The sequence below is a fragment of the Prionailurus bengalensis genome, chromosome C2, assembly GCF_016509475.1.
Source record: "Prionailurus bengalensis isolate Pbe53 chromosome C2, Fcat_Pben_1.1_paternal_pri, whole genome shotgun sequence".
Taxonomy (NCBI): domain Eukaryota; kingdom Metazoa; phylum Chordata; class Mammalia; order Carnivora; family Felidae; genus Prionailurus; species Prionailurus bengalensis.
Genome location: NC_057350.1, coordinates 47,705,711 through 47,732,094, shown reverse-complemented (window position 1 = coordinate 47,732,094; position 26,384 = coordinate 47,705,711). Strand labels below are relative to the sequence as shown.

The 26,384-nt window shown below is 37.6% G+C and overlaps 1 protein-coding gene across 3 annotated transcripts in view; it reads right to left on the bottom strand.

Moving 5' to 3' along the window:
* The window catches only part of COL8A1 (collagen type VIII alpha 1 chain), a 151,908-nt gene that overhangs the window by 100,879 nt on the left and 24,645 nt on the right, over positions 1 to 26,384 (bottom strand). The window contains exon 2 of one of the 3 annotated variants that reach the window (XM_043593948.1): positions 8,114 to 8,244. The exons of the other annotated variants lie outside the window; for them this stretch is intronic. The gene's annotated coding sequence lies outside the window, so the exon portion shown is untranslated. The remainder of the gene's footprint in view (positions 1 to 8,113; positions 8,245 to 26,384) is intronic. 3 annotated transcript variants of the gene reach the window in all.

The following is a 26,384-nucleotide window of genomic DNA, read 5'->3' as shown; positions in this document are numbered from 1 at the left end:
AACATGGAATGGGGGAGAGATTTTTGGGTAGAATGGAGAATTAACCAGGTTTTTAAAAATGAGATTTTTTAAAGACTTTTTTTTTAATGTTTATTTCTGAGACAGAGAGAAACAGAGCATGAGTGGGGGAGGGGCTGAGAGAGAGGGGGACACAGAATCTGAAGCAGGCTTCAGGCTCTGAGCTGTCAGCACAGAGCCCGACGCAGGGCTCGAACTCACAGACTGCGAGATCATGACCTGAGCCGAAGCCGGACGCGCAACCGACTGAGCCACCCAGGCGCCCCAAAAATGAGATTTTTAAACTTAACTTGACTTTTTTGCTTAGAATGGAAAATTAACTATGTTTTTCTTAGAATGAAGATAGTTCTACGCTTAGAGTAAAAATGTATTTGAGAAAGTAAAATAAAGCCTAGGAAAGAAATGTTTAAAGGATTTTTTATTTGAAATTCTAAGATAATTTTTCAACAGTATTTGAAAATACAACACAATTACATTAAGTTAAATAAGCTTTGTACATTCCCTCTGTCCAAAGCACAGTGCGAGGTCTGTAGAGGACAGATATCCAAGGATTGTAAGATTCTAAGGTCTGAGGATAGGAAAGGACTGTGGGGATGGTCTAGTCCGTCCCAGGCCCTCTCTGTACAGATGAAAAGACTAAGGCACAGACAGATTTGTGATCTCTTCCCAATGTCACACAGGTAACCTAAAAGCAGAGCTAGGACAAAAAAAAATCAGGTCTTGGAAAGTAGATTGGGGGCTTTGAAGACTAGTTCAAAAAACGCTAACAAGGGCTTGGTCAAGATGTTGGTAGTGTGAGTGGAGGACAGGGTAGAGATGAAAGAGAAATAGCTTGAGTACAGTCTTTAGAGGTTGGACACTCCTTGCCTTTAGGACAGTAGTAAAGGGTGGACAGGAGTTGTAGGTAGCCATAGAGTTGTGAGCATAAGTGATGGAAAGAAAAGCATTTTTAAAGATCAGAGGAATGTGGCAAGGGGAAGTTTTAGCACTGAACACTGATCCCATGGAAAAATTTGGGAGCTTACCTGTAACTATCCTACCAGTGGTACTTGTTTTTAACTTCCTACCTCACTTTGGCAATGGTCCTCCACTACTTCAAATTTGACTCATCTTCAGTGGCTTCCCCTCTTTTATGGAGCTTTCCTTGACAATAAAATCTCACTCTGCTCTTCCACTGAATGCTTGGAGCTCTTACTGTCCTTATCACTTATCACTCATCAAGTCCTTGATGATATACAGCTGCAAGTGATCTGTTTTATTCATTATTGATATACTCATTCAACTAATGTTGTGTTTCTAGGTTCTGGGAGGACAGACTGAATCCCTCTCTACATGAAGCTTAGATTCTGATGGGAGAGACACATCATAAGCGACAAATAAAGATACAATAAATAAACATACAAAGCAATTTCAGTGACAATAAAACAGAGTGATGACAGAGACTGGGAGATACTGCTGAATTTTTTTTAATGGAGTGCTGTAGCTTATAACTATTTCTCTATCCAACTAGACCGTAAGTTCCTTAAGGGTAGGCCAGTTTTATGTTACTTTGGCATCCTTCATAACACAGAGCAGCCTACTGATGACAGAGGAAGAGCTTATGAAATTTCTTTTTTGAATAAATAAATGAGTGTTGAATGCTTTACTCTAGATCCTTTTCTATCATCGACTCAGGTATTTCCTTTATACAATATCTGTGTTCTTTGCTGGCCAGATAGCAGTAGTGCTATCAGTATGGAGGAAAAATACGGTTTGGTATGAAGAGGGTCATGTGTTAGGAAGTGAAGAAGAAATGCACAGATGTGTCTTCACAAATCTTCCCAAAGGAATTGGTCTTCTAGATGTAAACAGCTGCATGACTCTTGAGTATCTCAAGGCTCCTTTGTCTGTTGTCAGTGAGAATTTATAACCCTCATTGTTAAAATTGTGTATTTTTCAAGCTAGAGTCACTCCTAGGTGCTGAAGGATTCTCAAACTACTTCTCTTGTGCCAAAGTATTTCCAGTTAACTCCCTGAAACATGCTTTTATCTCAGCTTCCTTGCTCTTTTTAGGTAATGCCAGCATTTTAAACAATTTGGTTGCTTCCCTTTTAACTTTCTAATCTGATGAATTTAATTCTGAGTCATAAACCTATAAAGTTTATTAGCAGATCTAATCATCCCAAAAGTTTCTTTAGAGCAGCTACTCTTTTAATTTCTCATGGAGTTGACAGGAAACATTTCATACCTCAAATAAGCCTGTAGATTTTTGTGTGTGATTTCACATTTTCATATATTTTGGGTGGAGGATTATAGCAAACTGACTAAATTACTGCACAGGAAGTTTTTTAAATTAAAAAAAAAAAAACCAACTTAAGAAAGTGGGTCAGAGAGGAAGATGGTTCGGAAAGTAAGGCAAAAGAGATCTGAATGTGTTATGCTGAAATCCGTCACATCAATTCCAAAATAAATACCCCTGTTTCTACCTGAGTTACCACCTGAAGGTCTGATAGTCATAATCTGGGGAGACCATGACTGGTGTTAGATTCTGGTATGATGGTGCAGGGCCTGAGGAGACTTCTGGGTGTCCCTGCAGAGGGGCCTGGCAGGTCTAGTCTCTGGTGAGCCCCTGGCCACATGCAAACAGGACCCCAATCCTTCCAGACACTGCCTTCTGCCTGTCCCCTCAGATGGATATTCGGAGGGTCACTCAGCCCTGCTCTGGTTCCACCTTTGACCTTGTTTCAAGGTTTCCCCCTGACTGGCTGCTGTTGGCTGCTCTGGGTGAAAGTATTTGAACCCTCAGAACCTTACTCCTTGGTCCAAGCTTTTCATGTAGGTGTTCCTAGCAGATCCTTCCTAATCCTGGGGATGAGACCTAGACAAGCTTTAACTCTCATTAATCTTGACATTTGGAGGAAGAAGTTATTTTTAAATATCCAGGAATGTGTTACAGAAGTTGAAAATTGTGATACCAAATTGATTCTCTGCTTTTTTTCAATTCAAGTATTAGAATAAGTAATATTTAGAATTCTAGGTATGTTATTAATAAAAAAAAAACCTTTGCCTTTTACTGACCTAGCTGATGCTCCTTAATTTGTTATTTAAATTCTTTTAACAAATATTGAGTGATTCTCATGTGCCAGGCAGGAGGGCAGTTACCCTAACAAAGCGTTCTATGGGACACAGTTGAGAAAGGAAACCGAAGAATACGTGAAATGATTAATAATTGTGGTCTTGCTCTGATGGGAACAAACACAAAAATGAGAAGATGGGGGAAGGAGGAAGAGAGAGAACATCCAAGTTGTCTTATGATTGTAAATTATGTTTTATTTTAAATTTTTTTAATGGAGGAACTGACAACTAACTGCAAGTCTCATTCATAGAATAAGTAGTTTTTTGTTCGTTTGTTTGTTTTGAGAAATCGATACAAAAATCCCCAAAACAAACAAGAGGTCATTACAATTCAATTATCTTAGGGCTTATGCTAGTTTATTATTGAGAATGTTTTTTTCAATTGCTTAAAAATAATTCATACTTTTCTCTGAATTATAACCATTTTCTCCTCCTAATCTTTTAAGACTAATATACTTTGTGGAGGCTACCATCACTAATGTGAAATACCTCATTAGTAACTTTTAATTTTTAAAAAATGTTTATTTATTTATTTTGAGAGAGAGAGTGTGTGTGTATGTACCAGCATGAGCAGGGGAGGGGCAGAGAGAGCGAGTGAGAAAAAAAATTCCAAGCAGGCTCTGCATTCCCAGTGCAAAGCCTGACGCAGGACTTGATCTCACAAACCATAAGATGACCTGAGTTAAAATCAAGAGTCGGATGCCTAACTAACTGAGCCACTCAGGTGCCCCAGTCATTTTTAATTTAGATTACATGTTTAAATGATAATATCTTAGACATATTGGGTTATATAAAATATTGCTGAAATTAATTTTACCTGTTTCACTTGACTTTTTAAATTTTTTTAATATAGGTTTATTTCTGAGAGAGAGAGAGAGAGAGAGAGAGAGAGAGAGAGCACGAGCAGGGGAGGGCCAGGGACACAGAATCCGTAGAAGGTTCCAGGCTCTGAGCTGTCAGCACAGAGCCCAATGTGGAGCTCGAACTCATGAACTGTGAGATCATGACCTGAGCCAAAGCCAGACGCTTAACTGACTGAGCCACCCAGGCACCCCTCACTTGACTTTTTAAATGTGACTGCCAGAAAAATTTAAATGTGACTCAGTATATTTCTACTGAGTTGGCTGCTATAGAATCTTCGTATGAAAATCTGTTCATTATTTGGATGGATTGTGGTTTAAGATGTACACCCTTGATAATAATTACTAAAAAAAGAGAAAATGTATAATTTGGCTGGAAAGGATGTTAATTATATCCCAACATCTTTTTATAAAAATCCACTGCAGTGTTTACTTCTGCCAGTAGTCAAAAATGTCTTCAAAAAAGGGGGTGTGCATTTTGATCTATTCTTTGCTTCCTATCCATATGCTAGATAGTTGTATTATTTGGCTAAATGTTGTAAATTAGCTAATCTTGTCACAATCCTGCTGGTCTATCAAGAAGCCTCACAATTTTGTATAAGAGAAAAAGATTAAGAACCCCCCATATTTACAAAGATTTGTAGATAGGAAAGAGTTGAAGAATGAGAAAGATAGTTTAGATTTATCAAGCATAAAAGAAATGTGAAATGCACTTCTGGTTTGACACATTTGGTTTGACATTTCTCAGGTGATATAAAGGTATGAGGGAGAAGGAGATAAAAAGATCATTTTCAAAGAGTAAACATGGCACCATGCAATTATTTCTTTCCCTTTGTTTTAAATATAGTTCTTGGGACTTTTATTGCAGGCAAAACCCAGAGTAGTCTGGAGGCAAATTAAAGAAAGTATCTGACAGTATTACTGAGGCCAAATACAGTATGCTCAATTATTCAAATAGTTTGTTATTCTTCCTGGCTATGGTCATACTGAGATCTCTTGTTTCTAGGTCATTACTCAATAACAACAGGGAGGAGAAGAGTAGAAACAAAATGGAAAAGATTGCCCCAAGGCAGAGACACTTGTCACTGGGGAACATACAAATGCCCATTACAGTAGTCCCTTCCCCCCTTGTCCAAGGTTACTCTTCTGGCACTTTGAGTTATCCACCCTCCATAAGCAAACGATCCCCCTTTTGACATATCATCAGAAATTAGTAGTAGCCTAACACTCTGTCACAATGCCTATGTCATTCACCTCCGTTCATCTCATCGCATGGGCATTTTATCATCTCATGTCCTCACAAGAAGGAGGAAGACAGTACAATAAACTATTTTGAGAGAGAAACCACATTCACATAGCTTTTATTATAGTGTATTGTTATGACTGTTCTATTTTATTATTAGTTATTATTGCTAATCTCTTTCTATGCCTAATTAATAGATTTGACTTCATCATAGGTGCGTATGTATAAGTAGAAACATAGTATATATATAGGAATCAGTCCTATCTGTGGTTTCAGGCAGGCACTGAGGGTCTTGGAACATATCCCTCATGGGTAAGGGGGGACCACTGTACACCCAGTGTTGGATTAGTGAAATTTGTTTAAATGTAAACCACAATATTCTCTTAACCTGTACATCCATCCGTTTCTTTGTGGTTATTTGAGATATATTTGATTTTCAAGCCACAGAAGGCTTCCGTTGTCTCAGTCAAGGCTGCTGTTTGCAAAGGGGTTATTGGCTAAAACTGGACTTGTGAATATCCTCGATCACGGACTTATGTGGTTTCTACAGTTATTTGTAATTGAATTACACACCATCATGGAGGAGTGAGCGTGCGTGTGCGGGAGGAGTGAGTGGGTGTTGAGAGAGGGAGGAAAGGGGAGAGGAAGTGTCTGGCCTGAGTATAGAGGCCTTCCTACTGCCTGGATCAGGAGCGAGACACCCTGTAACTTGATTCTTGTCTAAGTACCTCCAGGAATAACATAATTTCATTAAAAAGCAGTCATTTTTAAACTTGGGGGGAAAAAGCCTTTTTTTCCGAGACACAAAAAGCATTCCTGTTCATTAGTTGTAAGAGTAACACTTGGCAATTTAAGCCCACCATTCTGGTAACATTTTTCTGAAACAGTACCGTCAACTACACTGGAAAAGCTAATAATAAAATCTGTGTTCTGCTACTAATTGGCTGGGTGGCTTCAGGAAACCTGCTTTACTTCTTTGGGTGTTCGTTTCCTTATCTGTCAAAGGAAAGGCTGGATTACCAGAGCTTTTAAAAAATTAATCCTTACTGCTAATTCTGCCCTTAGGTTCCCTGTCCACAAGGGTGGTTGGGTGGCCGTAAGGGAATGTAGGGAGGTGATTTGAAGTACTCAGAACAAACTTAGAAAACCAGTGCATTAGTTCCTCTGGGCATCTTGTTAAAATGCAGATTCTGACTCAGTAGTTCTAGGGTGAGGCCCAAGTTTCTACATTTCCAATAAGATCCCAGGTAATACCGATGCTACTGGTCCATGTGCCACACTTTCGGTAGTGAGGAGCTAGGTGATTTTCTCCCCGCACCACCCCCCAGCCTTCTCATTCAACAGATGAAAGTGGGTCCTACACAGGCAAAGTGATTTTCCCAAACTTAGACAATAATCGAGTGGTTCACCCCATATAAGAATTTCTGGTATTATCACTAGCAGTTTGATGACAATGTCACTTTCTACGTCTCTTCTATCCTTTCCAATGCTAAAACTTTGGGTGATAATATTTTGTGGCTTCACATTTCTCTGGAGCCACTCTGGACTCAGTATTTTGGCCATACTATCTCATTCACTCTCACAGTTTTATGTCAAATCATATGCAGTAGTTGCTAGAAAAACTAAATTTGACAGATTAACTAATTTTCAATTCATTGCCTTAATCTCGGATAGAACGAGCCTTGGAGGTTTATGTTCTGTGCATGGAGAGAAAGTAAGAGTCCACTAAGGACAATGCCTGTTTTCTGATTCCATGAATTTTGACAGCTGTCTGTTAATGCACTTCAGGAGATCAGCTCTAGCAAAGGTTTTTAGACTATCAGGACCCACTTAAGATTAGCCATCGGTTAATACCACTAGATCTTTTGCATTCTGTGTGTTATTGCCTTTAAGGAGCTAATTACAATAATCTGGTTGCTTTCTGTTAGATGAATACTCCTCTCCTGAGGTTGATTTTTTTCCACCCAGGGTACACATCGCTAGGTATGGACACATTTTTGGTTGTCACAACTGTGGGGGCAGTGCTATTGGCATCTAGTGGGAAAAGACCATTGGTGTTTCTAAAATTCCCACAATGTACAGGACAGCACCCCACAATAAAGAAATATCTGGCCCTAAATGTCAACAGTGCCAAGGGTGAGAAACCTTATGCCAGACTGATGTGGGCAGGAAGAATTGGACATAATGATTGCAGAACTCCATCACAGGCTCTTTGGATGTATTTGACCAAATTCTTTATGCTCCCAATGCATTATTTTCCTTCAGAGAAAAAGTAATGATAAAACAATAAACCATCTGTGGTATGCTGGATACTGGACCCCCAAAATGTCCATGACTTAATCCCTGGGGCCTGTGAATATATTACTTCACATAGCAAAGAGGATTGTGCAGATGTGATTAAGTTAAGGATCTTGAGATGGGAAGATTATCTTGGATAGTCTGGATGGGCCCAATTAATTACAAGCATTCTTATAAGAGGGAGGCGGGAAGGACAGATTTCAGATTTTTAGTGTATGAGAACACAATATGCAGTTAAACCTATAGTTATTTGGAACATTTTTCTCTAAGGGCATGGGAGGCACTTTGGGGTTTTGCATGAACATCGATGATCATACTGATGAAGATGCCGGTGGGCCTAGCGGCTGGTTGAGAGACTCAAGCTAACTTTCTCTGTGCCACTTTCACAGGCAGTTTTTGGGCAAAAGAATTCATCAGGTATGTCGGAAAATGCAGAACACAAGGAACTATTGTGGCAGCGGCTGTACAGTTATTCATGAAATCTCCAAAATGGCAAACCTTTGCTGTGCTCTCACTTAAAACGATTTCATTAATTTTTGCAACAACCATATTAAGTTACTTGTTAAGATGATTTTCTTACCGAAGCCTCACTGTAGTGCTGCTTTTCAATTTGAATCCCGAATAATGATGGTATCAGGTTTTTTCTGGTCCGTATCAAGTATGTCTGTAAGCAATTAGATGGCATCCAGAGTGCAGCATGGAGTCTTACAACTGTAACACACAGTATATGTATTCATTGGTGTGCCAGCATGCACGGCAGCAGCCTCCTGCCCAGCCACAGCTCCCCACACCCCTCAGCTCATGGAGTGCAACTGCCTCATCTACCTCTCCCCATTTGTGAAATGTCACAGTTTAGAGCATAACTAACATTTGCATAGTGCCTAATAGCCCACCAAGGGCTCTTCACCTCCATTCTACAATCCTTAGCACATTGTTGTTACCCATATTTCACAGATCAGGAAATGGGACTAAAAGAACCCCGGTGATATGTCTAATGTCAAAAAGGCAGTGGAGGGAAGCGGGCCTTGAATTTTCTTTCTCTGACTTAGCAGTCACGGGTCCACCTGCTGTTAGGTGGCCCCACTGCATGTGGACTTTGAGACACGTGACAGGTGTAGAGCTCAGCCACAGTCATCGTGGTGATCACACTGAGAACTTAGAGCAGGGGAGTTTTACCATGTGGCCCTGTCAGCTGCCCTCTAATGTTCTCCTGCTTTTAAGACTTTCTGTCTCTGCCTCTGGACCTTGGGAGATCTCTTCTTGGAGATCTTCACAGTTCTTAGTCTTGGGAAAGTAAGTTATTTCTCTGGCTTCTGGCTTTAGTATACAGCCCTCTCCCAGGGTCCTCTGGTTCTTACTTTGTGGACCCTTTTATGAACGTACGCTCTCTGAAATCTATTAAATAAGCCAATATGAAGTGAAATAAGTGATTAGCTACTTAATTGTTCTCTTGCTTCATTTTCATATATTGTAAAAAGGTTTATACTAAATGCTAAATATGTATCACTAAAATTATATGGTATTGTGGTAAATTCTACAAAAAGCTCAATGCAGGTCTTTGGTAAAAAAACGTAACCCTTCATTCTACTATTGTTTTAAAGATGCAACATGTTCTTTAAATTCATTTTGCCTTTTCTGGGAATTTGTACGATCAATTTAGGGCTACATGGTTAGTTCCGATAAAGCGAGGTTGTGAAGTTTTTAAAAGTAGCTACCTTTTGGAGATTTCCATTCCAGCATTTGATAAAGAAGGATATTAGGGTGTTTATTAGAGGCAAAATTCTTTTATGTAATATTGAAAACAAAAAAGACAAAAATAAAAACACTTGTATCGTTGTAAAGGTTGCTAAGTCCCCAGTTGAGTACCTCACGTGGGTAAGGTAGACTGACTATTAGAGCCATATTTTTTTTAATCACAGAAAACTGCCATGGTAGATGAATTAGCGCTCTAAGAACCTATTCAATTTATTACCATACTGCCGACTTAAATAAGCAAAATCAACATGACGTGGCCATAGGTTTTTCATATCCAGAGGTAAATTCTCCATGTTTGAATTGAAAGTAAAATCTTTTATTCCAGGTGGGAAGCCATCAGAAGAATTAGAAATAGAAAACCAATGTAGGGGAATTTTTAAGAAGACTCAAATTCTACAACACAGAGGAAAGGGGGAGAAAAATGTAATATTGGCATAAGGTGTGGTGTAGAACATGTAGGGAAGGGTTAGCTTCATATCCTTTCTTCACACTAATACGTTTGTATTTGGCAAAGCTTTAAGTTCATGAGGAAACTGAGAAAGAAAGATTAGCAACGGCAGAGTAACTTTTATTAGAGTGTGATTAAATTAATATTACTTCATGGCTATGTTCTATGTATAAAATAAAATCCAAAATAAAAGACTGAAAGGTGTGGCAGTTGGAAGATATTCATGTTTTGAACACACCAGGAATATGCAAATTCTTATTCTTTCCTCTCAGCACTTTGGATGATAGTACGACTGTGTTAAACAGTATCCCTTTCCATCAGCTTTTGATGCCATTCTCTGCATTATTCACATTTGTCTTCTCACTGCCTGAGCTTTCACTTTAGTTGATTGACATTTTCCCTTAGAGTCTTTGTTATATTAAAAATAAATTTACTTTTTTCCTCAGAGTGAGGCATTAAACTGATACATGCACATTTTTTTTAGACGATGGTAAAACTTGCAAATTGCTCAGAAATATTTTCTTCATGAAGAGCATAATTCAGTTGCACGTGTTACTGGAGAAAGTGGGGAGTAAAGTGTTGCCTTTTATTCTCCCCTTCCAGCTGTAGTTACACCAACAACTAGGATGACGATCCAGTCCAAGAATATTTCCATTTCTTTTAAGAGTGAGACCTTGAGGTCACTTGAATTCTTGTACTGCCTCCCCTTCCCAGAGCCTTTTAAAATTTTGGCAGCTTTTTGCAATTAGGTAATGGAAGCACAATTCCCGTTCAGAAAATTATTCTGCAAGGTGCCAAACTCAGACATTATAAAGCAAACATACAACTCTACCTTAAGAAATGATTCTATCATAAAATAATATTGACAATTTGCAAATAGCAACAGGAAATGGGTTCTTGAGGTTTGACAATTCTCCATTTCAGTAGGAAAAAGATGGGCAACTGGTTTGAACCAAATGACAAACTCTTATTAAAGAATAGCAACTTCTCATGAAATAAGGCTTTGTGTCTCCTGGTCACAGCATTTAGGCTCAAATGCTTGTAAATAATCCAGCAATCTTCTGACCCTCTTACTTTAGGAAGGGAAGCCGAGAGATACATTGGATCTGAATCCTGACTCTATTTAGTAGTTGGACGGCATTGGGCAGTTTGTACAACCTCTCTGAAGCCCCATTTCTCCAGACACAAAATGAGAATAATGACCCCTGTTTTCTAGGATTGTTTTTAGGGTTATAGACAATAGATGTAAAATGTCTAGTACAGTTCCAGGCACCATGGAGGCTCTCGATACCCAGTGATCCAACTCGAGAAGAGAATTCTTATAAATTCACACTCTGCGTGTGGTCCCTGTGGTGTGGCTGGCTTGCACCATCTGCTACTGAAAGGCCTGCGTGAATGCAGGAGCACCGTAGGATTTCAGATCTGATGTCACTGAGGTGCAGTCCCAGGACCCCAACCTAGTTGACTCTCCTGAAGAGTTTACTTCATCAATTCACTTAAAAAAATTAGCTCATTTCAGATGAAGCCCCCAAACCTGCTTTCATGAAACGTTTGAGTTTTCAGCCTGTTTTGGTCTGATAGAGACCACGTTACAGTCTCTTCCCGCCCACATACACAGTACTTTTGCTTGACTGAGGGCATTCACTGATGTGAAAATAATCTTTGCAACATGACAATATTGGGTTAAATATTTGGGTTCTTTTAATGTGAGCCTGTTTGAGGCCCAGTCCGAGTAACTGGAAAGAATCATTCGATTGGAAGGATTCCCGAGGGTTCATTTGGAATTACTGAGTCACTGAAGCTCAGGCTGGAAGAAATCATGTAGTCCTATCCACCTGCTTCCTGGCAGGACCACCCACTCCTTTCACAAACTAGAATTTATCCTGTCCCCCCAAGTGCTGCTGTTGAGAAGGAACTTCTGGAAGTTTCAAACACTCATGAAAGATACGTACATATTGTTCCTAGTTACAGCTCTTCCTACGTCAAAATAAAGCAAAAACTGAATGGTCTACTTGTCTTAGTACGTGAAGTAAGTTTCAATTTGTATTTTCTCTCTTGTGATTTTATTCTAATTTTTCCAACCAGGAACCTCTATCTGTCTATCTACCTATCTATCCACCTACCCATCCACCCACATACCTAACCTACCTACCTATTCATTCATTCAACAAATTATGAGTGTCCACGATGCACCAGGCCTAGGGCTTGGTATGATTTTGGCAAATACAGAAAGGAGAAAAGGATACACGTTGTCTTCTAATCCAGAGTCTCATGGGGGGGGGGAAGATATGTAAAAGAATAACTTAAATATGATAAACATTATAATAGAGGTATGAAAAAATTCTCTGAGAGTACAAAGGAGAAAGGAAGTAACAAACTTGCTGGTGCTTTTCTCTCTGGATTTTTTCTGGAAAAAGCATCTTTCATTCGGAAGATAACAATTCTTTATTCTCCTTTATGTACTTAGAAGCATATATCACAACCCTTAAAGTCAGAAAGTTCTTCCTTCTGTAACACAAGTCCCTTGTGCGGGAGGGAAAGTGGGAAGGGAACTCACACTGACTGAGTGGTAAGCACAGAAATGTTGTGAGATAGGTATTATTTTTCTCATCTTCCAGATTTTATTCACCATTGAATTTCTGATGTAAGGAGGTACTCAGTGAATAGTGCTGAATGGGTCAAAGAGGAAACTGAACATCAGAGAGGTTAAGTGACATATCTGAGGTCACAAAGCTAGTAAATTCTCATATATTCTGTGGTCTTTACACAACTCTAAGCCACTAAAGCCTTTTCCAATGCTTTTCCAATGCTTTGGTGGAGATGAACATCAGATTATATTTCTTTGGATAAAAGGTCCTCCTACACTTGGTCAAATCCAGTAGCTTCCTTGCGTTATTCCCTATAAAACTGCAATTAACTAGTTGACAGTCAATCCATTGCAGAGAGGCCTTAGAGCCTAATGATGAAGAGAACTGGCTCTGGGTTCAAATCCAAGCTCCTCTGTTTGCTAGCTACCAAAGCAAAAATGAAAACAAAAACAAATCCTGTAGTCTTCTCATCAATAAAGTGACAATAACAATAACACTTCTCTCATGGGGCTGTTCTGATAAAAATAGGTAGCACATGCAATGTCCTTAGTGTAGAGTCTGAATATAGAAGCCCTGAACACACATGGGCTAATATTCGATTGTAGCTGTCCCAAGTCTCAAGATATCCTTGAGGGTGGCGAAAATCTCCCTCAGTGACTTGTTTCAGAGACCTAACCAGGAAATTCTTTGGGTCTAACTCAAAGTGCCGCCTTCTGCTATAATTGAAAGCCGTTTCCTCAGGTTCTAGTCTCTGAGGGAATATGGAGCAGCTGGTCCTTCATATTCTTGATGGCTTTTACTAAGCCAGCCACACTTCAGAGTTTTTGTTTCTGAACTAAATGTACTCCCAAGTCAGAAACTCTTTCTACATAAACCTTTTTTTCCTTCCCTCTAATCTTCCAGTCTCCATTGGACCCTTAAGGAACATGGCCGTCGGGTGTGAAAATTTTGCAGATGGAAAATACAGAGATTTTTCTTAGAAAATGGAGTCTACAATTGCTGACCTAGTGTTACTGGAAAATCTCAGCCAGGGGTAGGTGAAGTAACAGTTGCTAATGAAGTAACTCAGAGATGGAAACTTCTCTGAATATTAAAAATACACTCAATCCATATTTATGTATCTTTTGGCCACAGTAATTCATCTTGTAAATGTGTTGGCCTATTTTTCTCATTATCCCAAATAGAGACTGTGACTTGGTCACTGCCATGCCAGAAACATATTGAACCTTTTCTGCAAGCAGAAACCCATTTGCAAAAAGAATAGAATTCTGGAAAGACTTACGAAGATAATTTATCTCCTCTTTCTCATTTGACGGACAGTCAAGCAAGGCTTAGAGAGGTTAAGTAACTTCCTCCAGATCATACACCAAGTTCGCAACAGTGAAATATTCTGACTTCCCTTAAGGATATTTATTTGATATCAAGAACTGCTTTTCATGTTGTTGATTTGAATAAATTAATAGGGTATTATTGACATATGAAATGAAATTGCCTAACAATAAAATGAAACTATGTTATAAAAAGACAAGGGGAGACTTTCCATAAAATATTGAACAGATGTAATATCCCCATTTTCTGGGGACTAGAAAGAGCAGATAGTTATAAAATCCTGCAGAGAGAACATAGGCAGGAAGGTTGCTCGCTCCTTCTCCTTTTCTTTGCTATTATAAAATGTCACTTCCCATGTGTCCAGCTTCCATCTGGATTGAACATGGAAAAGGGCAGTCAGTAGTAATATTATTTAATATTCTTAAACTGATTTCCCTTGGCTTTTACAATTACCTAATGACTGTTTTCAAGCACGTCTTGGACTTAGAAGATTGCAACCTTGGCTCAGAAAAGAGCAGTCTTATTCCTCAGGCTATTTTCTTAAGCTCTGAAAGCTTTAGTGAAATAATGCATTATTATGTCACATATGGTGCTCATCTCAGAATACTGCTGTAAGCTGCTGAGTTCTGTATCTGTAGTATGTATCCATATGCTGGTAGAGTGAGTATGTATGTGTGTCAACATTTATATGGAGAATGATCTTCTGTGCTTTTCATCTCTCAATATTTGGGACATTTTTATTTGTAGTGGGAGAAAGAAAATCCAAACATGTCTTTCAGTATAGGAGAATCAAACATGAATCCTGAGGAGTAGGTTTATGAATAAATTATTTTGTATTTCCTAATGTGAAAAATACCATCCAATAAATTTTTGTTGGTATACTGTTATTTTTCTAAATGACCTTTCAACAACATTATACGTACTAGTAACTATTTTGATGGAGAATTTGAAAAATTCTGCCACAGATTTTGTTTTTTTAATCACACATAGGAGGAGTGAAGTTTGGAATGGCAATATAATTACCAAAAACACCCCACAACAACAATAGAAAAAGGATGATCTAGTTTACTATTTGGGAGAACTTCTGGATGCCCAAAGTATTTACTTTCCTGGTTTCAAATCTTATCTTCTAGAAGAGCATAGTCCTATCAACATATCCTCTAGTGCAAAGGTGTAAAATGCTTTAGCTTCCATATTCACTATTGTCTTCCTTTTCCATGGAATGAATAAGTCATGGGAATAAAAGGTGCAGCACAGGGAATATAGTCAATGATATTGTAATAGCTTTACATGGTGACAGATGATGGCTACACTTGTGGTGAGCATAGCATAATGTATAGAGATCTTGAATCTCTATGTTGTATATCTGAAACTAATGTATCATTGTGCATCAACTATACTCAAACAACAACAACAACAACAACAACAGCAACAACAACACCATTAAGAAGCTACTTTTCAGGAAAAAAGCCTCCTCAAGGCCAATGAGGAAAATTTCATCCCAGCCGCTTATGTTCCATGGTGTTACTGAGTCCAAGTTAGCAAGGCCAAACAATGATTGAGAAACAAACCAGCACTTGTTTGAGAATTATCACTGGCCAGTGACTCAGTCCCCAACATTTCAGACTGGTTGTTTTGGGAATTGTATGGCCTCAAGCACTGAAAGGCAAACTTGTTCACCCACATGTTGAGGGGCCAGAAAGCAAGGAAGATGGTAATTTGTTCCTCTGTATAAATATGTTCCACCCACTCCTAGCCACAAGTGGGAGTGAAGGATGGGGCTTTTGGCTTAAAGGGTGGAGTCACATTTGTCCCCCTCATTTCCTTGTAGGGATGTTGGGGAGACCAGTGAGATCATGTCTATGAAGTGGATTGATTGGAATGTGTTCATGTGGTCCAATGTAAATTATGCCAGCAAGATTTTTTTTTTAATTTCCCCTTTCTTTTCTCACAAGTCACAAACCATTGGCAACCTGTGCAGATTGTCCCATGTCCTTAGGTTAAAATCTCTCTGCCAACACACTCGTGGTAATTCATTTATGGTCTGTGTGTAAATAGCCAAACCTTAGCTCTTTGTCTTTCAGAACCTTCCCATAGACAGCTGGAGCTGTTCTGAGTGCGGAACTGTATGGAAAAGTACAGAGGGCCCCAGTGTCTAGCATATTCATCCTAAAGTCACATAATATTTGGGTACTCTACAGCTTGCCTGGGATGGTATTCAGAAGTTCTCTATTAGCTCAACATAGTACTGGAAGTCTTAGCCTCAGTAATCAGACAACAAAAAGAAATAAAAAGCATCCAAATTGGCAAGAAAGAAAAACTTCTGCTCTTCGCAGATCACACGATACTCTACGTGGAAAACCTGAAAGACTCCACCAAAAACTGCTAGAACTGATACATGAATTCAGCAAAGTCGCAGGATATAAAATCAATGTATAGAAATCAGTTGTATTTCTATACACCAATAATGAAACAGCAGACAGAGAAAGCAAGGAATTGATCCTATTTACAATTGCACCAACACCATAAAATACCCAGGAATAAACCTAACCAAAGAGGTATAAGATCTGTATGCTGAAAACTATAAAAATCTTATGGAAGAAATTGAAAAAGACACAAAGAAATGGAAAAACATTCGAAGCTCATGGAATGGAAGAACAAACATTGTTTAAAATGTCTGTACTACCCAAAGCAATCTACACATTCAATGCAATTCCTATGAAAATAACACTAACATTCCTCACAGAGATAGAAAAAAATTTAAATTTGTATGGAACCAGAAAAGACCTTGAATAGCCAAAGTAATAGATCAGTGACATGGACCACTTTCTTACACCATACACAAAAATACACTCAAAATGGATGAAAGACCTAAATGTAAGACAGGAAACCATCAAAATCCTAGAGGAGGAAACAGGCAACAACCTCTTAGACCTCCGCTGCAGCAACTTCTTACTAGACATGTCTCCAGAGGCAAGGGAAACACAAGCAAAAATGAACCATTTGGACCTCATCAAAATAAAAAGCTTCTGCACAGTGAAGGAAACAATCAGCAAAACTAAAAGGCAACGCATGGAGAGGGAGAAGATATTTGCAAATGACATATCAGATAAAGCGTTAGTATCCAAAATCTGTAAAAAACTTGTCAAACTCAACATCCAAAAAAGCAAATAATCCAGTGAAGAAATAAATGGGCAGAAGACATGAACAGACACTTTTCCAAAGAAGACATCCAGATAGCTAACAGACACATGAAAAGATGCTCAATATCACTCATCATCATCAGGGAAATACAAATCAAAACCACAATGAGATACCACCTTGCACCTGTCAGAATGGCTAAAATTAACAACTCAGCCAACAACAGATGTTGGCGAACATGTGCAGAAAGGGGAACCCTTTTGCACTGTTGGTGAACAATGCGAAATGGTGCAGCCACTCTGGAAAACAGTATGGAGGTTCCTCAAAAAATTAAAAATAGACCTACCCTACGAACAAGCAGTTGCACTACTAGGTATTTATTAGTTCAAAATTGCTTTTAGACACCTTGTATACTTTCATGAGATATACTATAAGATGTCCTATATGAAGAAGCTATCTGAGTAAATGGAGGATTATACTTCTAAGAGATCCACAGTGACCTGTGACTGTCATGTATTAATTCAGTCCTTTTTGGTACTCTCCCTGTAAGACATGAAGCCAATTTAAAACCAGTGGCTTCCATGAAAAGTTTCCTGAAGCACATTTCTATTTTCTGCTGTCATTAGGGAATGCTGGTGAATTTCTAAATAATTGTGATATCTTGTTTTTAAGAAATATAGCAGATAACAAAATGGAGGAGAAGGAGGAAAGATTTGGGTATGGATTTTAGAAAATAATTATTAAAAATTGGTTATGTTTACATGAATTTTGGATCTATTTTGAAGCACAATCTGATCACATTATTGTTACTCTTAGAATAGTCATTTCTTGATGCTTACTCCTTAAATTCCTTTGCACATAGCTGCCAAACTGATGTTTCCAATGCTATTGTAATGGTATCTTTTAAAAGGTTTTATTTTCTATTTGTTTCATGTTTATAGTATACAGAAGCGAATTGCTTTTTGAATATGAGACCTTGCATCCAATGGGTTTGATAAATGCACCTCTTCATTCCAATAATAACTAATGAAAATAGTATCTTTTTACTTGGCAATGATTATACCTTTTAGTCCTATTTCTTGATGTATTGTACTGACTAGGACCCCTAATATAATTTATTTATTTATTTTTAAATGTTTTCTTTATTTTTGAGGGAGAGAGAACAAGCTGGGGAGGGGCAGAGAGAGAGAGAGAGGGACAAAAGACCTGAAGCAGGCTCTGTGCTGACAGCAGTGAGCCCCAGGTGGGGCTCAAACTCACATACAGCGAGATCATGACCTGAGCTGAAGTTGGAGGCTCTACTGACTGAGCCACCCAGGTGCCCCTCCAATATAATTTGAACAAAAAATGGTGAGAGTAGGCATTCTTGTTTTGTCCCAAAAGTCACAAGTACGGTTAATATTTGTAGAACTTTTTGCTAAGTATGCTATCAGCTTAAGATAGTTTGCTGGGCACTTTTATCATCAATGGGTGTTGAATTTTACCAAATGCTTTTTTTCTAAATTTATTGAATTTATTATGTAGCTTTCTTTTTTTTAATGGTAATGTGGTAAATTACATTGATTGGTTTCTGAATCAGAAACCACCTTGCTTTTCTGAAATAAAGCCAATTAGGTCAGGCTAATATTGTTTATGATTTCTGTACTTATCTGTCTGCTATTTTTCTTTTTTGTAACATCCCTTTCAGGTTTTGGCATCAAGATTGTGCTGGGCTGATAAATAATACAGAAGTGTCTCTTATTCTTTTTTTCCTATCCCTGGAAGTGTTTGTATTAGATTGGAGTTATTTATTCTTTAAGTTCTGTGGTAATTTATAGGTGAACTACCTGGATGTAGTTTTCTTTGTGGAAAGGTTATAAAAATATGTCCAATTTCTTTAATGATATTAAGCCATTCAGTTTTCCTGTCTTTTTCTGTGTCCGTTTGGCAACACTTTCATATAAGTTGTCATATTTACTGGCATAAATTGTTTTGTAATATCTTCTAATGATCTTTTTAATGTCAGCTGATAGTTTACAATGCTATTATTCTTACAACCAGTAGTAACGCCAAAAACGATTCTTCATTCTTTGAAGCTTGCCAAGCCATTTCATATTGATTATCACATTTATTTATGTCATTAGATGAGGCGAAATAACACTGATGTGAATCACACATTCTTTTTATCTCTGTGATTTCAAATATTTCCACTAATGGAAGTATTTCTTTAGCCACAGGGGGAGTCAAAAACTAGTTATGTTTGTGTTTGGAGGCTTGGGGCTTGGGTGAACTGAGGTACACCACCAATATCTCATTAATGTTTAAAATATTACCTTCCAGCTGCCTTTTGTTCTTGAGATTATTCCAAGGGTGAGTTAGTAAACGTATGAACACCCTGGATGAAGAATGTGATGTTCAGTGAGGATGCTAGGCAATGTTATTAACTAAAATACTTCTGGTGTCAGATATTTCAACATCAAACAGCATAACTTAGTAATTCTGTCACAGAATTCAGCATCTTTAGCTTTATTAGTAACCCATGGGTAACTTGGGCGAATAACCTAACTACCTTATGGTACTTTTTCCCAGTATTTGATGGGGAGTTAATATAATTTTCCCTTTGTGCATCTCTGGTGCTCATGGCAAATAATGGAATATTGTATGTAGTATCTTTTGTTCTTGGGGTCATCCAGAAAGAAGGTCCTAATCCATGAAATTGTTAGAGGCACTCTTGATTTTTTTTCCCCCACTCTGGGTCAAAAACAAAGCAGGAAAGATCATCATAGAAAGAGATTTCAGAGGGAGCTTCAGAACCTCAGTGTACCATAGTTCTGGCTCTTTCTGCTACATCTGCAAGGCATTCAGTCCAGCCCTCTCGTGAAGTGTCATGGGGCTATCTGAGAAACTGATAGTGGAAAGTACATATTCCCCCAGACTACAGAGGGAATGATAAGTAGAAAGAACAACCAAACAAGAGGACATTCCTCTAATTACTACTAGACTGCCCTAAGAAGACAGTGAATTTTGAGCTTGAAAGGACTTGCAGAGGTCACTGAATCTTGTGCCCTAGTATTCCCCTAAAGAAAACTGAGTGCCCAAAGTTTAAGCAACACCTTTAGTGGAGAAACTAATGTTATTGGTATGTCATTCTTTAAGGAAAATCAGATTCCAAAATTCTAGACATGAAAACAGATAAACTAGGGTCATTATTACTTTACAAAGGGATTTCATTATTCAGTCCTCCCGTATTTATTAAGCAGCACATTCTTAATGCATTTAAGAATTGATTTAACTTACATTTTATTTTCATGCAGTTTTAGCAAAACATTTTTTAAGGAAAGCAAGGTGTGCCGATATTCTTTCTGTGATTGGCTATTGAGAGCTCAGTCATATACTTGGGTGTTTACCAGGACACACATGACTGGGACAATTTATGGCATTTTCCCTGGTGGTGAGGTATGTGAATGTTGTTGCTTTTATTGAACAAAATGTGGAGCCTGAGCTGTACAGAGAGGGTGGGCCATGAGCTGAGGCTTTCATGTCTGAGGCAGTGGCAGGATATTGCTTTCCTTCTTGTCAGCCACACCTTCCAGACTTTTCTTTTTAAATGGACACAATACATTTTATCACAAAGGTATATTAAAAATAGAACAGAGTTGGGTGGAGTGGCAATACCACAGTCCAAAACCTTCACCTCCGAGTTGACAGGGTGGAGTGAGCAAGGCACTCCTTGCCAAACATGTTTATCTTGGCCCACAGGACCAGCAGGGGTGGGGGTGAGGGCCCTCTCGGGCCACAGAGCTGAAGGGTTCTTCTGTTGCCTCAACTCCCTCCATTCCCAAGAGATTTCCTGTAAACAGTCCCAACAAAGGGTTTTGATTGAAAAAAATAAGGCTTATTTGGATTCATTACTTTTAGGATGTCCATTCACGAAAAAAGCAAGAGATCATGAAAAGTGATAGCACAAGATTATTTCTATATGCTTCAAGATATTGTGCCCTGAGATTTTTCCATAAAACCATGAAATCATTAGGCTAGGTTATGGCTAGGAACGCTTTGTTAGAGATGCCTGTGTAAAATTCTCATGGAAAATTTAAATATAATAATAATAACATATATTAAGGGCTCTTGTAAGTGCTTTATATGTATTAATCCATTCAGTCCTTATGACAGCCCTGTGTGGTAGGCACCATTGTCAGCAGCAGCATCCCTATTGTTCAGATGTAGAAACTGAGGTACATCGAGGGTAAAAAACTTGCCTGTGGTAACATGATTCATAGTAAGTGGTGAAGTCTGATTTGAAACTTAGGCAGTCTGACTCCAGAACTGGGAATCTTAGCATATATGTTCTGCTACTTCTTTAAAAATGGCATATAAAATGAGGTTTGAAAAAATACCCCCAAATCAACAATTACCTCAAAATCAGAGTGAAACAAAGGTGGGAAAATAAAATAATAATAAAAAAACAGGAAAAAATTCTTTCCAAATATTGTTCGTCAAGATTTACTTTCACATATTTATGTTAAAAACTAATAATAGGGAAATTGATCAATATAGTGAATGAAAAACATGTTAGTCACACCAAAGGCAAGAACTGTTTTAATATAGAAGGATCTATCAAATGATTTAGACAAATTCATGGGTGGTAGTTTCACAATGGCTTTTGAAAGGAAGAAAGATGTCCCTAATATCTGAGTCTGAAAACTCACTCCGATTCCTTTTTAGTAGAAAATGTAAAGATTTTAACTCTTAATCAAGGAGGGCAACCAAGCCCTTCTCTCTCATACTTGTCTGCCAAAGTGATACTAAACTATGTGTTGCCCATTTACTAATTACATGTAGTAATGTAGACTTATGATTTTGTACCATTTTTCACAACAAAGTATTTCTTAAATGTTAAAAAATTTCACAAATAATGGAAGAGTCAAGAGAAAGTTTGATATTTCAAAGAAGTAAGTCTATGTCTTACTCACAAAGCATTACTTCAATAAGGCATTGAACAAAATCCTATAAAAATCCCCAGATTTACTTTTTCAGCTATAATATTGATTTCTGGAAAGGTTGGTTGGATAAGTAGATGTAAGAAATGTACCTTCTAACTTGAAATTCATAGTAATGCCAGCTATAAAATAGATTTAAAAATATTAGCTACATAGATGGGTTCAAATGCCAGAAAGGGAAATCTCTGAGTAGCAGGAAATGGAGAGAACTTAAATCATTGTAATGAGCAGTGGTTGATGCCAAGCAGGTTAAAGGTAGTGGAATGGATATAGGCCTTAGAAGCTAATATCTAAAGCTCTTTGTGCAATGGATAAATATATCCAGAATAGTCTGTCCAATTCATGAAGGGAACTAGGAAACTCTGCTCCAGAGACAGGCCTGGTATGGGGATGTGGCATGGAAACATCATCTGCTCTGAGTCATGGGTGGAGAGATTTGTGGAAACTGAAAGTCCAATCTACACTCGCTGTGAGACCTGAATTTGAATAACCCAAGTAGTGTAGAAACAAAACTTCAGAGTTTAAGGTAAAGCTGGAGTAAAACTGGTGAAACTTGTAGAGCTACAGCAGAGGAAATGCAAAGCTATTCCTAGAGGAAGCTCCACACATCAGTGCGTAATCAGTATAGAGGTGAGAGGCAGTTTTCTCTGAGGTTGAGCTTGCAGTTGGAAATTACAAAGCACAAGCAGGAACTTACTGATTAAGAGAGAGTTAGTTGATGCAACTAATGCAAGAATTCTATTAGATAAATTAAATTCTTGATGGTATAACTATCTAAAACAGGCTTAAAATAAGTGTAAAAATAAGTGTATTAGGAGTCATAAAATCATAAAGAAAAAGAAAATGATAAACATAAAATTCAGGATCACAGTTACTTTTGGGAAGAAGAGAGGGAAGAGACCAAAGAGGCACACAGCATGGATTTGGCTCCAAATCTTACCAGGGCAGTGTTACGTGCATTGGTAACAGTCCATGTTAAAACTAGATGTTAAAACTAGATATAAAACTAATATATGAATGTTCATGGTATTGTTATTCTTTAAACCTTACACATGTTATAGCTTTTTAAAGTATATTTAGTACCCAATAAAAAAATAATAAAATTAAAGCCTTAAAAAACACAGGTAATATTGTAAATGATGAATGCACAGCAGCAGAAACATTAAAAGTAACATTTTAAAACAAAAAAAGCACATATACTACGTAAAAAATGATTAATGATAAAAGATTGAATAAATTCATGGGAAAAATGAAGGGCATATTGAACAAAAGGACAGATTTTTTAAAAAAGAATCAAATACTAATTATAGAAAAGACATGTTCATTAAAAATGAATATATGTTATTAAAATAAGACCCCAAGAGATGAGTTAAATAAAGCGCTGGATAAACTGAAGGCATGAGGAAAGCACTCAAAAATGCAATCTGAAGACATAAAGAGATGGAAAATAGAAGTTAAGAAAGCATAGAAGTCAGGGATGAGTAGTTTCCATACACATTTAATGGAAGTACCAAAACCTGCCTTATGAATCAAAGTAATGGTTATTTTTACATGAAACAAGTGATGTCGTCTAGGAAATTTAGATACTGACATAGTGAAGAGGTTTTCAATAGCTTTGAAAATGCAGAAGTTACTAATTAAATTTTACTGCTCTGAGCTGTGGAGACTCCCTGTGGATTTGTTAGTTTTGTGTTGGGATATCCAGAGCCTTCTAGGTTTTACCATTTCTAGATTACTTGTGTCTTTTCTCTGTTAAAAGTTGTACGGCTCTGAAGTGGGTAAGTTCCATATAATTCAATTAGTGTGTTCTATAGATAATCAACTGAATAACTAAGTTCCCAAAGTCCTGCTTCTTTCTTTTGTAGCAGGTTTAGGAGAGACAGTCTAGATAATTGAATACTTAGTTATTTCAAACTTGGGTGTACATAATTAAGAGCTTTAAGTTTTCTACTTTGGAACATCCTCTCATCAATGAAATTTAAAAATGTTTTTGTTCCTTAAATCATCTGAAGAATTGTCTTTTCTTTTTTTATTAAAAATTATAAAAAATGTTTATTCATTTTTGAGAGAGACAGGGTGTGAGTGGGGGTGGCGGAGGGTGCAGAGAGAGAGGGAGACACAGAATCAGAAGCAGGCTCCAGGCTATGAGTTGTCAGGACAGACCCCGACAAGGTGAGTCTCGAACCCATGGACTGGGAGATCATGACCTGAGCTGAAGTCAGACACTTAACAGACTCAGCCACCCAGGAGCCCCTGGAGAATTGCTTTTTCTACAATACTCTCAAAGAATGTTTTGATATTACATATATCTTAATTATTACCTTTATTTTTTTATATTTAAAAAATAATGTTTTTCCTATTCCTTTGAAATTATTTTCCTTTCCACTGGTCCATGTTCCTATTCTTAAACATATTTTTTTCTTCAAGGATTTTGGTTCTGTTGTAGATTTGTAGAAAATTGTTACAAAGGAATTATACTTTTGAAACTTCTCTCTACACCTCTTTACACAGTACTTCTCCTTCTCTCTCTCCCCTTTCTTTCCTCCCTCTCTCTCTTCCACATACACATACACCCACCCCAGAAGAAATTGCATATGTCACAACTGGTGAAGGAAAGAAGACAAACAATCCAGCATCCCAAGAGGCAGTAAAAAGAGGGTGCCTTTACTAATAGACTGTGAGAATCCTCTGCTTTCTCTCTGAAAGCTGGCACCAAATGTGATTACCTATCGCCATTGGACAGCAGGATGACTAACTCTGACTAATATTAGGTCTGACTTTCTATGAATGGAAGAGTAATAAATGTGTAGTCCCATTCAATATATTTCATATAATCATATTTGATATGCAAGAGGAGATATGGTCATTATTACTCAATTCTTGGCACAAACTTCCTATAATGGTTAGAACTTAAAAATATTTGTCTTTTATGTAATTACTGCTAATGCAAGTGATATCACTTTTTATCATTTTACCTTATTTGAAAAATGAGGTCTTCAGCTGAAGTACAAAATATGTATATATTGCAAATCAAGGCAAAAATGCCAAGTCTGAAATAAACATGTGAACTATAAACCATCTTTTGTCTTGGGTCCTAGAGGTGATATATTACATATGTTTTCAAGTCAGACATTGTACAGGATTTTGGTGAACTCAAAAAGGCTCTGGGAAACTTTTTTTCCTCTTGGAATGGAGTGACGTTTCTGGCTTTCTCTAGAATTCTTATTATAAAACACATCTTCCTTCTAACTCCGAACACTTGTAATTTTCTCTCTCCTACCTTCCTTAAAGAGATGGAGAATGACTTACATGGTTATTATGTGGCATATCAGAGTGGAATCCCACTTTTAGTGCTACAAAGGCATATTATTCATTCATTCAACATATGCTAGCCTTAAGATAGTCTCCATCTGGAGTCTATACTATGCTTTAACAGACCTTGCTCCTGCTCAGAATCACTTTCATTCCTTTTTCATTGATCTGATAATTCCTCATCCTTTAAATTCAACTCAAATGATAGCCCAGCCTCCTTAATCTGGTGCAGAGCCTATCCCCTGTGCTCCCACTGCATCCTTGCCTTTCTCTTTCACAGCATTTATTATGTTTTACTATAGAATTCTGCAGCAGATAAACTTTAAAATGGTCCCTAATAATCCCTGAATCCATCCTGTTAGCAGAAATTTCCCTATTGCCTTTTTTACTTGCATGCTTTGATAAAAGAAGCAGCCATGTTGGGGAGATGCGTGTAGCAAGATTTTTTAAAGTAGCCTTTGGATAATAGCCAGTAAGAAACTGAGGACCTCAGTCTAGTAGGCCATAGGAACCGAATCCTGCCAACAACCACATGAGATTGAAAAGTGAATCCTTTCCCAGTTGAGCTTTCAGATGAGACCTCAGCCCTGGCTGACACCTTGATTGCAGCCTTGTGAGAGAAATACTGAAGCAGAGGACTAGCTAAACCATGCCCATCCCTGATCCACTAGAGCTATAAGATAATAAATGTATATTGTAGATTGTATTAAGCTGCTAAGATTGTAAGTTGCTTGTTACATAAAAACTTGCACATCACCAATTTATTTATTACTTTTCCATTGGATTATAAGATTCTTCAGAATGGATGCCCTGTGTTATTTACTTTTGTATCCTCATACCCTAACACAATACCTGGCACATAGTAGCTGCTTAATAAATATTTTTTGAAGAGTGCGGTTGTGAAACAAGTACACTGACTTTGTAGAAAGGAACTCAGCTTTCTGCCACCAACTTTATAACTTCATTTCATTCAAGTTCTGAGCCTCATGTTTTTTTTATGTGAAAAATTAGAATTATATTAGACTTAATGTACCTCAACTCAGTTTAAGCATTTTCCATAGCTCAGTTTTTTGGTTTAAAAGTAAGTATTAATGATGTGTGTGAGGCTGTGTTATATTTTAGTAGATGACTTGGCTTTCAATGCACTTCTATATTAGGGTATCTTTTAAACTGAATGACACCAAGAATAGTATATCTTTGACTTTGAAAAACGATGACTCTACTTAAAAAAAAAACAAAACCCTAAAGGATTAAATAGTGAAAACACAAAACTGGAAATAACTCATGAAAAATCGAAAT